The following is a 15,629-nucleotide window of genomic DNA, read 5'->3' as shown; positions in this document are numbered from 1 at the left end:
ATTTGTTTTGAGCTCGGTCATTTTAAAATTTCATGCATTTCTTTCTGATAAATAATTTTTTTCTTAGGACTCCTCCATCCTTGTGATGCATACCAACTCCTATTATTATGCCTCTGTTCTTTCTGCGACAGTACCTTCAAACATATCATCAGTCAGTCTACCCAGAAGATCTGTGATTTGTCTGAACACTTAGCACTGCAGAAGTACAAATTATTCCTACTCTGGTGCCTCTTTATGAGCTGGCACTGTGAGAGAACTGTCATGAAAAATTTGAGCTGAATGTGCTTGATTCAAAGCTTGAAGGAGAGGACAAAGACCCTTTTCCTTGAAATCTGCCTCTCTACTTTACAGGTGCATATGTGACTGAGAGACAAAAAAGACGGACTGGAGCAGCTGTAAGACACTCCACATAAAATGTAAAATGGAAATATTAAAAAGAATAAGTGAAGAGAAATGGAGAAAGGTTACAAGGCCTGACTGAATAAATTAGGAGGAAATTCTGAGATGTGGCATGGACATTATGGAGGAGTTGCTCCTTGATGAATTGTAGTAGGAAAAAGGGAAGACTGAGCAAAAACTGAAACAGATGTCAGGGTCATAAGTCCAATAAGAAACACAAGTTCTCCAAAAGCTGAGCAACCAGAGGAAAAAGAGGAAAGCTTTTTCACCATTTTGTCATATTTCCTGTAACTTGGCTATGCTCTGTATGTCACAGGTAAGTCCTCAGGATGCATTTAGTAAAATATGATTGACTGGTGACCTCCAGTCAGTAGACAGGAAATCTGCAAGTGTGTCTCTAGGTGTAAAGTGTGAAGAAAACATCCCAGGGTCTGTAAGCTGTAATATGTTGGCCCATCTCAGCATTATATGGCCTTTTTCACCATTTGCCGATCAAAAGCCTTTCTGTATTTGCTGCCTGGGTAGATTTGCATAACTCTGACTCTGTCTTTGGCAGAAACACATGCTCTGCTGGGAGTATCCCACTTGCATTTTTATAAAATCTGTTCAACAGTACAAAAATGCATGGATGTTGTAGATTGAAGGAAACCAGTTTTTTTAATAATGACAGTTTCTTTAGATTGCTGCAGAAGGTAGAAATAGAAATTACCTGAGAATTTTTCATTAAGTAACAACATTTAAGATTTTCTGGGATATTTTTTGGTTCCACTAGTTTGTTGATGCACTGTTTACCATGATTATTTGCCTGAAAACTGTTGGCTGTTTCCTTTGAACCAAAACACACTATCAGTTTTCTTTCAGCCTTTTCTCTAATGGATTGGAAACAAGACAGTGTGACACACTATAAAAAACCCACTCTTTCTGTGTTGACTGTTCATTTTCAAGTGGGTTTTTACCCCAGTTATGGACACATTTTTCTATTTCAATTATTTAGAAAGAAAATATCCTAAGTAAATGATTGCATTTTCCTTCTAAAGTCTTGCGCCTTGTCTTTTAAGCAAGTGTGTGTGCTTTACAAGTACCATTCCTTCTTTAGGTCACATTATTTTCCTCTTCAGATCCTTACTTTCCACTCATCTGAACTTTGACTGCCTGATGATGTTGTACTCCCCAAATAGAGGGAAGGTCCTAAACTACCATACTGTTCTCAGTATGAATGCATATTTCTACATTTTGTTAATGAACAGGAAAGACAAAAGAGATGCTCAGCCTTGTTGTGCCACTTCATCTGGGGGAAAAAGTATGCAGGAGACTGCAAGAAGGCTTCTCTCCAGTTGTCTGATGCTTTTGTAGCCTAAATTGACATTTATTTAGAAGCCTACCAGAGTGTGCTGAGTAACTGAAGATTCAAAGACAGATGCTAGTTTAGAGGGACTGAGTAATGACTGTGTCTCTGTTATTCCTGTCTCTGATGTTTGATATCTAATGTGCATTCGGGTGCTGGCTCTCCTGCTTAGAAATTACTCCTTGCCATAGGATGAATGCCAGCAAGGCAGCCATCAGTTCTGTTCCACAGCAGCCAGAGCTGGCAAACTGTACAATTATAGAATCATGTTTCAAGAAAAAGTACATAGGAGAAAAGAGAGCTAAGAAAATGAGAAAGTGCACAGTAGAGACAAAAAGATTTTTAAAAGTATGATTTTTCTCCACCACTTCACTAGTAAATAATGACACCAAGTTACACACAGGCCAATACATGTATTTAAGTATTGATACGAATTCTGTATGGTTTCTTCACATTTTTCTGCGCACTACGTTTTTGGATGGAAATTTCAGGAACATTTTAATCTACTTCTTGAACACACTCTGTCTGTGAAATTAGCTACACCTATTCCATGACACATTTTAGACTTGGCCAGAATGATATCCAGAAGGCTGCTTTAAAAGAAACTTTCATCACTTTATGTTCAGAGTAGGCTTTTCTGTCTTTTTACTGCAGTGTGTTCTGATATGCATTGCATTTGCCAAAGTGTTACCTCCTCCTGCACAGGACAGGGACAAGAAAACTCTTAAAACACTAAAACTGATCTGAAATTATTCCTTATATCTTTAATGTGATGTTAATTGTAGAAAGGTCCTGCATTTAAAAAAAATTGGCCTGCAATTTGCAATTTTCTTGTGGTTGCTCATGAAGCCAATACAGCCACTGAGATTTCCCAGCCTCCTAAGAACTTAAAACTGTGCATTTTCATGTGCTAGGACATTGATGCCTCTTTAAAATTTGGCATAAGATAAAGACAGTGAACCTCAGTATATTTTCACACAATGGAAATGATCATTATCAGTTTCTTCATTGCTCTGAAGGTTTGATTCCCCACCTTCAAAAAAGAAATAAAACAAAAAAATCTCTCTTACAGATTTTACAGCGTGCTTTCCTAAACAAACTAAGTGCGAATGCACAGTAATATCATGCAGTTTCATGTGTTCAACTAAATATCAGTAAAAGTCATTTTATGCATTTTTTCTTTCAAATATCTTTTGCAATAGGACCTTTTGAACCTTAGTCTTCAGTTTTCTTGTTGAATACTGTCTTTAACTTTTGTCAGAATGGTCACTAATTTATGAAAGTATTTTGATTTACTTATTGTACTTTACTCTTTATTTGTAACTGTTTAAACTGGACTGTTAGTACTTTCAAATACCTTGCTCAACTTCAGCCAAACCCCATCTAAAAATTTCCAAATTTTTTATTAACAGTCATCTTTAAAAATCTGCAACACACTTTTCAGGTTGATAGATTGCATTAAATGTCATTTTAATATCCATTTTTCAGCTGAAATTCTTTAAAATCGTGACTCAGAAATTGTGTCAGTAACAACACATATCCTGAAGAGTAATGTATTTTCCTATGCTTGGTTTCAGAGTAATTTAAAAGGATATACTGATTTATCATGAGATCACTTAATTACTGTATACAAAAAAACCATAGCCTCATATGTAAAATACATGCATGTATTTGAAAATATATGATGCATTAGTTGACTCAAGATCATCTGAAAGACAAGAACCTTAATGTAGAAGACCTAACTTGTAGCCCTCTGCTGTGCTGTTACCTACAGATTATATTGTCTAACACCAATTGCAACAATTTTTCCTTCATCGTACTTCTTTTATAGAGATTTTTCTGCTGTCTGGAAAGTTTGCCATGATGTGATCAAACCTTTCTCTAATTCAAAAAAAAAAAAAAAAAAGGAAAGAAAACTAAAAAAGGGAAAAGAGAGAAACAAATTAACAAAACACAAATTTGATCTAAATCCTGAGAATCAATCCAAGTATGTCCTGAAGTGTGCATTTTTGCTGAAAAGCATGCAGCTTTTTTCTATCCCTAGAATTCTTTAATCTTGGCAAGACTTGGCAAGACACTGTTTCATTTCTTAGCTAATCTTTATAAGTTACTCTTCATCTGCTAAACATTGAATCTTCCAAACTATCACAGTTTTACTATGAAGAGACAGCAAGACAGATGGATAAGGTTCAAGAAAGTTGGTTTCCTAGTCAGCATCCATCTAGAGTATGAGTAGAACATAATATATAAAGTGCAATTCTAACAAAGTTTTTTGGTGGTTGATATAGGAGATTTCCAACAGTTAAAGTAGATAATACTTCTAAGACTTCTAATGGAACTGAAAATAAGAAAAACTTTGAAATTCGGACCAATAGTTACAATGAAAACATGACTCAGGAACTGATAATCTACACAGACAAAATTGCTGTATATCCCTCAAATTGTTGCTAGATTTTGATTAATTCCATAATTTAGCTACATTTTCCATAATATTGAAATATCTGTGTTTTTTACACAATTTTATTTCCCTAATGGTATTTTCTAAGTTTTATTTACACAGTGTCCAATATAAGCTACTTTTCTTTAGGAAAACAATAATTGAAAATATGCATTCTATTATTTGAACTTGGTATGCTTGGAAAAGGACCAGATTGTGCCATAATGTGGGGAAAAATTCACTGACTATAGGTGATGTTGAACAAATGTTGAAAAATCTTAGGAATGACAAATCCACGAGAAATTGATTGCCAATAATACCTTTTGTGTCTATACTTGCTACTTACTTGGGGAAATGAAAATCAAATAATTATTTGACATTATTTGATTTGAGAGTATGCTAAGGTAGATTTTAGGAAGGAATTCTTTACTGTGAGGATTGTGAGGCACTGAAACAGGTGGCCCAGGGAAGTTGTGGATGTTCAAGTCCAGGCTGGATGGGACTCTGCACAACTTAATCTAGTGAGTGACATCCCTGCCCATGTCAGGGGCGTTGGGAAAAGATGGTCTTTATATCCCTTCCAACCAAAGCCATTATATATTTCAATGATTTCTAAAAAGAAAGCCTGCAGCAGAACCCATGAGGGCTGCTTTCGCTCTGTGACAGGCAATGCACTGTTTTTGCAAACCTACCATCAGGGAAAATCTGGAAGAGGGTGTTTTCTAGGTTCTATAATCCTGCAGTGATAGTGGAACCCAACACTGATAGTGTAAAGTTCTAAGGGAAACTAACAGACAAAACAATGGGTAATTTACCTTTCCTTGCAAAGCAGCTCAAAATTCACCTGGCTTGATAGACTCAGTGCTGATGGTAGACAGCACTACCATCTAGCATGGGACCTTTAGGTGAAATCTAAAGTGTCTGTGCATGCTTAAAAAGGTTTCTCAGATAAGAGAAATTTAAGTTTTCCAGAAGCAAGGGAGTTTCTGGAGGACAGAAGACTCTGACATAAGACTAGTCTCTGCCATAATCAGAAGGAAACAGACTACTTTAATGAATATTAAAAAGGATTAAACTATGAGCTTGGAAAGACATACAGCAAAAAAGACAATTCATCTAGGAATAATAGCAATACAAATGAAATTGTTTTATGTATCCAATAACTAGAATTGGGACTGAAATTCAGTTGCTTGGGTGATATGGGAGCAAAGAGGAGAGAAATCAGTAAGGCAATAGAGGTCAGTGTAAATGATCTTGCCAAATCTACTAAAATAATAGGTCAGTAGTAAAGAGGTCAATGGAAACGACCTCATGAAATTAAAAACTAAAAACACTTATGAGTCAAAGTTTGAAGACTATCAGAGTTGGCATAGATCATATGAAACTAGAAAGTAAAAAGAGGGAATAGGCAGAGAATACCTCTTTATCAAAGTTCTAGGACAAAAAAGTCTTCCTTCTCTTAGTTCTTTCCACTTCCTCTCTTTCTCTTTCTGTTTTTCTCTCCTCTCCTTCCTTCCTTTGCTTTTCCTTTCTTTATGCTTTTTCTGTCTTTTCTTGTCTTCCTCTTCTTCTCCCCTTCCACCTTTCTCCTTACTCCAGACTAATTTTCAGTGCTCCAATGGTAAGCTGTGTGTCTAGCTCTTTTAACTATATTCAGTTCTTTACAATTCTTTCTCCTTTTTCCTTTCGGTCTTTTTACTGAGGAAAGTAGTAGCAATAGAGTGTTCAATTTGGACTAAATGTTTTTAGAAGGTGTCTCAGCATGGTGTTCTTCCTACCATGTATACTTTTATCTCATGTATCTTATTTTGCCACACTAATTATCTGCTGTGGAAAGTTGGGGGGTGATCATGTCTTTGAAAAATTTCCACTGTGCTAAGCAAGCAGCCTGATAACTGCAATTTATAACACAGAATGCAAAGCTGAAAGTTGAACATGGATGTTGTTGAACCCAATTGAAGCCTGAATTTCTAGATATGTGTATAAAAAGGTTTAAAGTTATGTTTTCATAAATTGTTTGGGAGAGAAATCTTTATTCAGATTAGGGTTTAGAAATAGAGTTGTAGAAACATGGGAAAACTTGCTTCAGTTTCTGGCAGCAAAGTTTGATAACAATTCTCTTACAATTCTCTTAGAAAACAGTGTTTTGCAATCTAATTTACAAAAACATAGCTGAAGAACCAGAGGGAAGTCAACTGACATGCTTAGATCTATACCAGTCTTGACCTAGGGAAAGATTAAGAATATCCGGTTCTAAGTGGATTTATGGAATTAACTAGACACTGAAGTATGTTGTGCAAGGACCTTCTTGTCTGTGGATTTTTGAGACATGTGACTAGACAAAGCCCTAAGCCATGTCTTCTACGTTCAGTGCTGAATTCATTCTGAGAAGAAGGCTGAACTGAAAAAACCTCTAGATACTCTCCAACCTGTGTGTTTCTGAGACTGTAACATAAAGTGAAGACTTTACCGTATGAGGGTTGATGTATGAATGATGAATGCCATGATGAATTGCATAAAATTGGTTGTACATTTACCCTCTGTCTATATTTTTTATTATCAGAACAAAAGTGATAAGTGGAATTATAAGTGAATATGAAGTGAATATATATCTACATATCTATATCTATGTATATAATGTGTATATACCCAAAATAGACAATACTTTAAAATAAACATCCTTTTAAGTCAAAAAACTCCCTGTTTTTTTGACAACTGAATAAGTATTTTTTATAATTTGAAAGGATTCCCATTTTCAGTGTGTCCTTTTTCTACAGCAATACAAAATAATAGAAAAATAAGAGCTCTTTTTCATTTCTCTCTATGGCTTGCTGTTGCTGTCAAGCTGTGTAAGGTCAAAGAGTAGATTCTACATCATTGTTGAGAGGTGGGAAAGAGAGTAGTGGTTAGAGAGGTGGTATTACCATCTCTCTAAATTCTGTAGTATTGCTGGCAGCAGAAAACTCCCAAAGCAGAGGATCCAAGTGAAGGAATTGTGATTCAGATTAAAGGCTTTAAAGGTTTTTACAGTGGAGTTTCCTCTGCAGTGTACTTGTGTGTCGTGTGTTACCTATCGTTACGTACCACTGCTTACCCAAAGTGAATGTAGAACCAGGTTCATCACCAGAGACTGTCTGCTTTTCTCTGAAGTATTCAGCTTTGACCATGGTCAGACATACAGCACTTTTCTGGTACAGCACAGTGCTTTCCATGTTCCCAACTGCTGGGATGTAAGAACGTTATTTTCCATTTGCTGGTGGAACTCCTTGGGGTTGTAAAGAAGAAAAAATGTTTTAGAGATCTAAATATAAAAGAATGCAATTTTAACATATTGTGTCATTAAGAAATTTAGAAGCTTTTAGACAGATTGTGAAGGTAGCAGAAAATGAGATGCAGTGTTGCATTAGATATGTTTTTAGTATTTTCTTCTTTTTGTAAAAGCTGTAATTTTCAGAGTTTAGAACCAATTTAATGTCCCTGGAGCTACAGCTTTTTTGTATCCATTGTCCATTAGGTGAATTGCTAAGCCAAGAATGGAATCCATTTATAATGTATAAAATATAGTAAAATGCTTTAAAAACAGTCTAGGTAGGGAAGAAATCAGCAGGAGTCCATTAAATTTGAAGATGGTGAGTCCTGAGGTTCTTCTTATAATCAGATAATGTGTTCTTGTGCTTTGATAAGAGGCATTAGATATAGGAAGATTTATTTAAAAGTTTGAATTCAATAAAAATTTATACAGAACAAATGCAAAATGCATTCTGTTTGACATTTGAGACAGATTTCAAAACAGTATTTTGCTTTAAAGAATACCCTGTGACTTCAGTAATATTTATTATGTTTTAATAAAAATTAATAAGTAAAACCTCTGAAATTATAGTGTCAGTGTTACAGACTTTAAACAGATGCCTGTCAGAATACCCTACTAAGTTACATTCTTATGGCATCATAACTTGGACGTGAAAATGTGGTCTTACCAGGGAAGATCACAGGCGCTGACATATTGTTAGCAATGAAAAGTAAATCTCTGCAGAGAATTTAAATCGTTAAGAACAATATGAAGAGAATGCGAAGGGAATAGGAAGGGAACAACTGAATCTGAAACACCCTGCAGAACATCCCAAGTTCCTCAGCGTCTCATTTGTGCCCAGCCTCAGCCCACATCCCACAGCCCACGGCCCACGGCCCACAGCCCACGGCCCACGGCCCACGGCCCACAGCCCACAGCCCACGGCCCACAGCCCACAGCTCACAGCCCACAGCCCACATCCCACAGCCCACGGCCCACGGCCCACAGCCCACGGCCCACAGCCCACAGCTCACAGCCCACGGCCCACAGCCCACAGCCCACAGCCACATCCCACAGCCCACGGCCCACGGCCCACAGCCCACGGCCCACAGCCCACAGCTCACAGCCCACGGCCCACATCCCACAGCCCACAGCCACAGCCCACAGCCCACGGCCCACAGCCCACAGCTCACAGCCCACGGCCCACGGCCCCCAGCCCACATCCCACAGCCCACAGCCCACATCCCACAGCCCACGGCCCACGGCCCACAGCTCACAGCCCACAGCCCACAGCCCAGAGCCCACAGCCCACAGCTCACGGCCCACGGCCCACAGCCACAGCTCACAGCCCACAGCCCACAGCCCACAGCCCACAGCCCACAGCCCACCTGTGTGAGTGTCCTCAGCAGCTCACGGGCGACCTGCTCGTGCTGCCAGGGCCAGCGGCTGGCAGGAACTCGCCATCGTAGAAGCCCTCCCTTGGAGTCTTGCCTTTATTTATTTCTGCCTGGTGAGTAGAAACTCACTGAGATGTCTTAAAAAGTTTTTGCTGCACTGTTGAATCTTGATTCCTCTGTGGTTGGGTGCTTTTTATTCTTTTTATTCTGGGAAGTAGATGTATCTCCCAGTAGGAATCTGCTCAATGTACAGACAAGGAATCAAGGAATATTCTGGATTTGACAATCACAATGTTTTTAAAAAATCTCAAAGTTGTTTTTGGTTGAAGTTAAAAGAGAATTTTCCCAAAGTTTTCAATGTGGCAAAGGTATTTTAAAGCTTAGTCAGCATAGATTAAGTATGCTTCATAATTTTTAATATTTTATATTTTTTACTGAAGTGTTTTCTTTTTGGAAAGTATTAAATCCATCCAAATACATAATTATTTAGTCTATTTTTGTCCATCATTCTAACACGTCTTTGGCTTATTTACATATATTCTTGTAGCTCTTCCTTCAATGTCCTCATGTGGCTTCTACTCAGATTGGAGATCTTTATGTGAAGCAACAAGATGAAACCAATGATGATTCCTAGGTTTTATTTTGGACAGTTGAGGTGATCATGGGGGATGGAACAGAGGAAATGGCAACTTTTGCAAATCAGATATTTGAAGGGTCCAAATATTCTAGATTGAATGTCCACTGCAAGAGCTGTGTAGGAACAGAGAAAACAAACAAGATGCACTTAGTGGATGATTCCAGGACAGAGAAGACACAGACAAAACAGAATGTTACAATTTTTAGGTTGTGCTTTCTATCTTGCCTCTCCCTCCTGTTTCTGTGTCAATTTACCTTACATATACATTTAGACTTTTCTAGTTCCTCCAGAGCTCTCATGATGCTCCGGATAAACAGTATACATTTCACAGAAAGCATGCATAAATTTAAATTCACCCAAGAGGTTTAAATGACTCCTTGGGGTTAAATGAAATGCATGTTAATCACATTCATATAAAGTAAGAAGCACAGATTTTAACAATCTGTCTCTATACACATACAGAATCAAATAGCAGAGCTACCAATTAAATCATAGCATGTGTGCCTCCAATGACACTTGAATTGCAAACAATACTTTGCATGAGAATTTTGCACCTTCAAAAATTCGTCTTCCCGTATTTGGAATCAACAGACACTTTGAACAGTACCGGAGAGGTCTCAAGATCCATTATGAAAATGGAACACACCATGAGTGGAGAGAATAGTGACTAACTGCATGGATGAGACACAGCAGGATCATCATTTGGGACAGAAGCAAATATGTCAGGTGAGATAATTCCAGCACAGGAAGAAGGATGTTAGTGACTTCATACAAGGCAATGTGTATACAAAGGGAGCTTGTTTGTATTTTACTTCTTGATGTGACCACCTATGCCCTTAAAGTCAAATCAAACTACAACAGCTAGGGAAGAAAGCTATGGCAATGGCTAGTGGAGTGCAAAACATCATTTAGGAAAAGATTAAAAAATATGCTTTCCAGAAGAAAAATGTAATCAGAGATGTTTCAACTATTTTCTGATTTATTGAACACTAGATTTTAACCTGTGGCTGTTTTGCAATGTGTTTACATGCTGAAGGTAGTTTGCAGTATTCCAGACAGCAGTAAGAGAGAGGACCCTGAGAAGCTTTAAAATAGATATTTTATAATTTCTGAGAGAGATTAGTTGGTATAATTGCCAGTGGTAGCATGATCCATAATGGTATTCCAGAAAGGCTTTTCCACTGTCCTGTGTCTATTTCCAGCACTAAATGTAGAATAAAGTACTGAGTCACAGATCCTCTTTGGTTATCTAGCCAGGACACCAAAGCTGATATAGGAACTTTGGGAGTTACCGCCTACTGCCTCTACGAGTCCCCATGACATTTGGGCACAGTGTGAGAGAAAACAGTGTGTGGACCTCCTCCCGCTTTCTGCTGGAGACAATGGAACTGCTTCGGCCTTATTCACACGTTCTGGGATCTCCCATGCCCAAGAGACAACGCCCTCCCCAGTGCGGGGGTTCTTTTCACAGTTTGTACTTCCTGGCTTGAAAAGAAATGACATCTGCCTCTTTGAGCATTGCTAATAACAGCTCTGAGGTCCACAGCATTCTTTGTTTTTTGTTCTGTTTTCAATTATATATGTTGTATTGTGAAGAAGAGAAAGCAAAGAAAGGAGAAAACCATGATAATTCAGGCAACACTTGTGAATCCTGGATAACATTTTCTCTGTAAGGCAAGCTAATGCTTTAGCAGAGCATTTTCTTGGCTTCTGTGATTGGGTTACAGTGATATTATTTGTGTTATGATTTAATACAGTCACTGGACTTGCATCAACACCGTTCCAACCAAGACAAGTGGTAAGTCTTAGAGTACCACACAACCGAGACAGATAAGTGGTTGGCTCTGCTTTTGACTCTGCTCAAGTAGCAAGAGTAAAATCCAAAAATTAGAAAATATATGTGAAAATATTTCCTTTTAACTTCTCACAGACACTGTGTAGGTAGCCTCACATCTTGTGTCTGGGTCTGGAGAGCAGGTATCTCTTGGGGAGAGCAGCACGTGACCAGTCCTTCACTGGAGAAATAGAAGCTCTAACTGTGCCCTTGAGAGCCACAGCCAGCTCTCTCTTCTCCTCCTTCCCAGATTAACACCAGCAGCTTGGTAAACCACTGCTGCATTCACTCAGTAACAAACTATAACATGTAGAATAGTGATCTCTGAATGTGCAAAAAGCATTACCTGTAATGTAAATCCCTGAAACTTGGCCTTTTGTTTTACTGCTGTGAAGGCATAAATCTCCAGGTCCTCTATAGCCCAGTCTGTCTTGGACACGGGCAGTGGTGAAGATGAGTCAAAAATATTGGTTGGAGAGGAGATAAGGGTAGGATTTCTATCTCTTAATGTCTAAAATTTAGTTGTACAAGATATTAAACCTAAAAAAAGAAGAAATTACAAGATAATACACATACAATTTTTATTCTGAGAAGGAGATAAAAAATAAAAGAACATACTAGGTGTTCATCATATCATTCAATTTACACTGAGTTAAGATACTGCAGTGCTGAAGTGTTGCTCCAAAGCTAGTTACAACTGAGGAAATCAGGTTGGCTTTTATTTTTTAGTTAGCTATATCACTGTTCTTCAGAATCTCTTCTCTACTTAGTCATTCATCAAATGAATGCAATTGCTTCACCAGTGTAAGGCAGCTGCCATTGCAGGTTTGCCCTGTTAAGGATAGGCTGCTTTTTTGAAAATGAGCCAGAGCACCAGGGAAACATATTTTATGGCCTAAGAGAATTTCTAAAATCCTGGATTAAAAAACGTCATAACTCTATCATCTGAGAAAGTAAATTCCTTTTATGTATTATAATTAAATTGATTAAAACAGTTGAGTAAGGCTTAAATTTCGTGCAGTGGTCTTTGTATTACAGGTCCCCTTTAAGACAGATCACATCATCCACACCAACAATTAAATAATGATGGTGGATATTGTTACACTATTGCATGCTGCCAAGTAGAACAATAAAAGGTCACAAGAAGTGACCTTTGCACACAGGGGGTCCAGAGATTAGCTTCAAACTTTGGTTCCTTTTGGCAGGATGTTTGCAGACAGTTTTTTCCAATGGCAAATAAATTATGATCTAGGAAAAATCTGGTGTAGTAAACAGGATTTAAAGAAGCAATAACAGTTTAGTTTAAAAGTTTAGATGGCATTACTTAACCTCATCACTACATCACTTTTTATTAGTACAATTACCTTTTAAAGATGGTGAAGGACCAAAAATCACATTGACTTGAGACCTTCAACTTGTCATGAAGAAACCCCTCCCAAACAAGCATTCACATTTGGTCACTGCAACCATGGGAGAGATCTGATAGGCAGATGACATATACCAGTGTATGTGACATGGAAAGCTGGGAAAGAGACAATTATTAGAACTTTAGGAATGAAAGAAAAGACAAATATTTCAGTTATGGTAGAGTTGCAGTAATGCTAATGTAATGCATAATCATTCTTTTGCTATATTCTCCATGTATTAATTTTATCAACCTTTATAATAATGTTTATCCTACGGCATTCTTTCAAAAATGCCCCACTTTACCTATTTTATGTCATGGGGATACCTATCTCTCATCATTTTTATGTAATTTTCTGCTGTCTACTTTAAAGGAGGACTATAGGACCAGAACCCCTCTACAATAAAAATGTGAACTTGCCAAAGACTTATAAAAATGTTTTCCATTTCATGTTCATGTCTTGATATTCCCAAAGTTGTATTTGCTTATTTGATTGCTGCAGAGCACCGAATTGACATTTTCAGAGAATCACCCAGAATGACACTGAGTACTAACAGTCAATTCAGAGGACATTGTTGTCTGTGAACTCAACACTGTGCCCATCATTACTTGTTACAAATGGAAATATCTAAAGCAATCAAAATATTTGAAATTTTGTAAAGGAATTATTTGATCTCCATTGAAATGAAGGTTATTAGAAAATTAGGATCACAGAATCATTGAATATCTCAAGTTGGAAAGCAACTATAAGGGTCACTGAGTCCAGCTCCCAAGATTCTAAATCAAAATTACTTTTGCTACTAATAACAATTTAAATTATTTTTTCTTGTAGTAATAAAGGTGGATTTAGTTATGCTAAAAAACTAAACACTAACAAACTTAGAAACCATATTGCACACAGTGTCTTGTGTATTTCACGACAGTGGAAATAATGTGCTAAATTCGTGTTGATGGTGATAACTGGAGGAAAAAATCTCTATTCAGGCATATAAGCTTCTATTAATTTGTTCTCAGTAGCTACAACATTTTTGGCTTTGTCTGTGGCAGGATCAATACTAGTGACGAAAACCAACAGGCGCAGCTTGGTAAGGACAGAGTAAAAAACCAGTTTAAGAAAAATCTGTTGCAACATCCTATCCAGTGCACATGACAATGCTGTTGTCCAATCCAGTCCCAAGAAATAATCTGTCAGACTGTATCCCTCTGTTTTTCAATCTCACTTCCAGCATGAGGGTCTCTATGACTTCTCTTGTTGTCTACAGTGGTTTTTTAATTAATTTTTTCAAGTAGATGATCAGAAGAAGCATGCAAGTGACTACTTTCCTACTGCTCAGTCTTGTTTTGACTGGGAACTTTGAATGCTGCTGTGACAGAAATTCCTAATCTGCCAGAGATTGTAGGTATAATGTAACTAAATTCAGTGGGATAAATCATCAGGATTGAATTTAAGCACAAGTGTAGTATTTTTATTGGACTCAGGCTTGCATACTGAATAATAAGAGATGTTGTTGATTAGAGAACTACAGGTTTTATATATGAAAACACTCGTTTCTCCCCTGACAAAACTTAAATTTGCATTATTCTTTCTACACAGAATTTTTTTTTATCTGTGATAAAAAGACAATCTTTTTCTACACAGTCTTCTTTTTATCTGTGATCCAAATCTTTGGCCTATGCAGTGCAATACAAACTTCAACACATTTCACTATGCATGTATCCCATGTGTTCAGCCATACTGAGTGAGTCTTTGGCATAAGGCAAGAGCAAAACTAAAACCAAATATTACTATAAGGAGAATATGATATAAATTCAAAGGAGTGTGATGGAGAAATAAATTCAAATTAAACAACAGCTAACATATTTACAACATGAGTAGGGTGGATATAAACTTGCCTTGAAATTGCCATTACATGACATTAAAAACAATTTTATGTTTTACTTGACTTTCTATATGTTGGAACATTTCTATACAGTCTTGGAAATTTGGGCAAATTCTTCTAGCACTATGGAAAAATGTTCTCAGAAAGTCAGACTATTTGAAAGAATTTGAGGAAAGAAATGAAAATAGGATTGTAAAATGGGGTCACAGATTGTCAAATTTCCCAACCTCAACCTCCAACACAGCTGAAATTGTCAGGAACAGAACAGAACACTGAAAACTGGATGGTCTCTCTGGAGAGTTTTACAGAATTGCAGCATTATCTGTCTTTGTGTTCAGCTTGGTGAATAACAAGTGATAAGAAAGCTTTGTGGACTCAAGTTCAGAGAACTCTCTCCACACTTCACAATGAAGCATAAATATCTAATGCTTTCAGATGCCTCTTAACTTTCAAAGTTTTGGGGCTTGTTTGGTTTTGTTCTGTTTTGTTTTGCTTTTTACTGTAACTCAAGGTTATTTTCTATATTTTTATTCTAAATTTACTTTTATAAGTCTTCTATATAGATTTCATTGCTTTTGCAAGCAGACGTAAATTAACCTGAAGTAGAACTTTTGTGACCAACACAGATCGTAAGAAAGAGATGTGGGCCACCATATATTCACAAATCATATATTGAACCACTATTTTCTTCCTTCTATATACTAAACTGTTGGGGCAAATATAATTTTTCAGAAAGAGAAGGAGCATTGGGATTCACCCTATCATTGTTTGTCTCAGTGTCCACTGATAGTACTTTTATAATCTCCTCATCCCTTTCAGATGTATGTCAGCTGAATGAGACACATTGGATTTGGGTTTGGTCTCCTGGAAGTACTAGGAAATGTTACTTTTTATCTATTACTGTGGGTTGAGATCTCACTCTGTTGCAGTCATTGAAGGTATTACATAAGTGAAGAAATTATTATCATAATGCTCAGCTCATGATTGGTAACTTCCTAAGACAAAA

Source organism: Ammospiza caudacuta, chromosome Z (genome assembly GCF_027887145.1).
Source record: "Ammospiza caudacuta isolate bAmmCau1 chromosome Z, bAmmCau1.pri, whole genome shotgun sequence".
Taxonomy (NCBI): Eukaryota; Metazoa; Chordata; class Aves; order Passeriformes; family Passerellidae; genus Ammospiza; species Ammospiza caudacuta.
Note: the sequence above shows the minus strand (reverse complement) of the source record.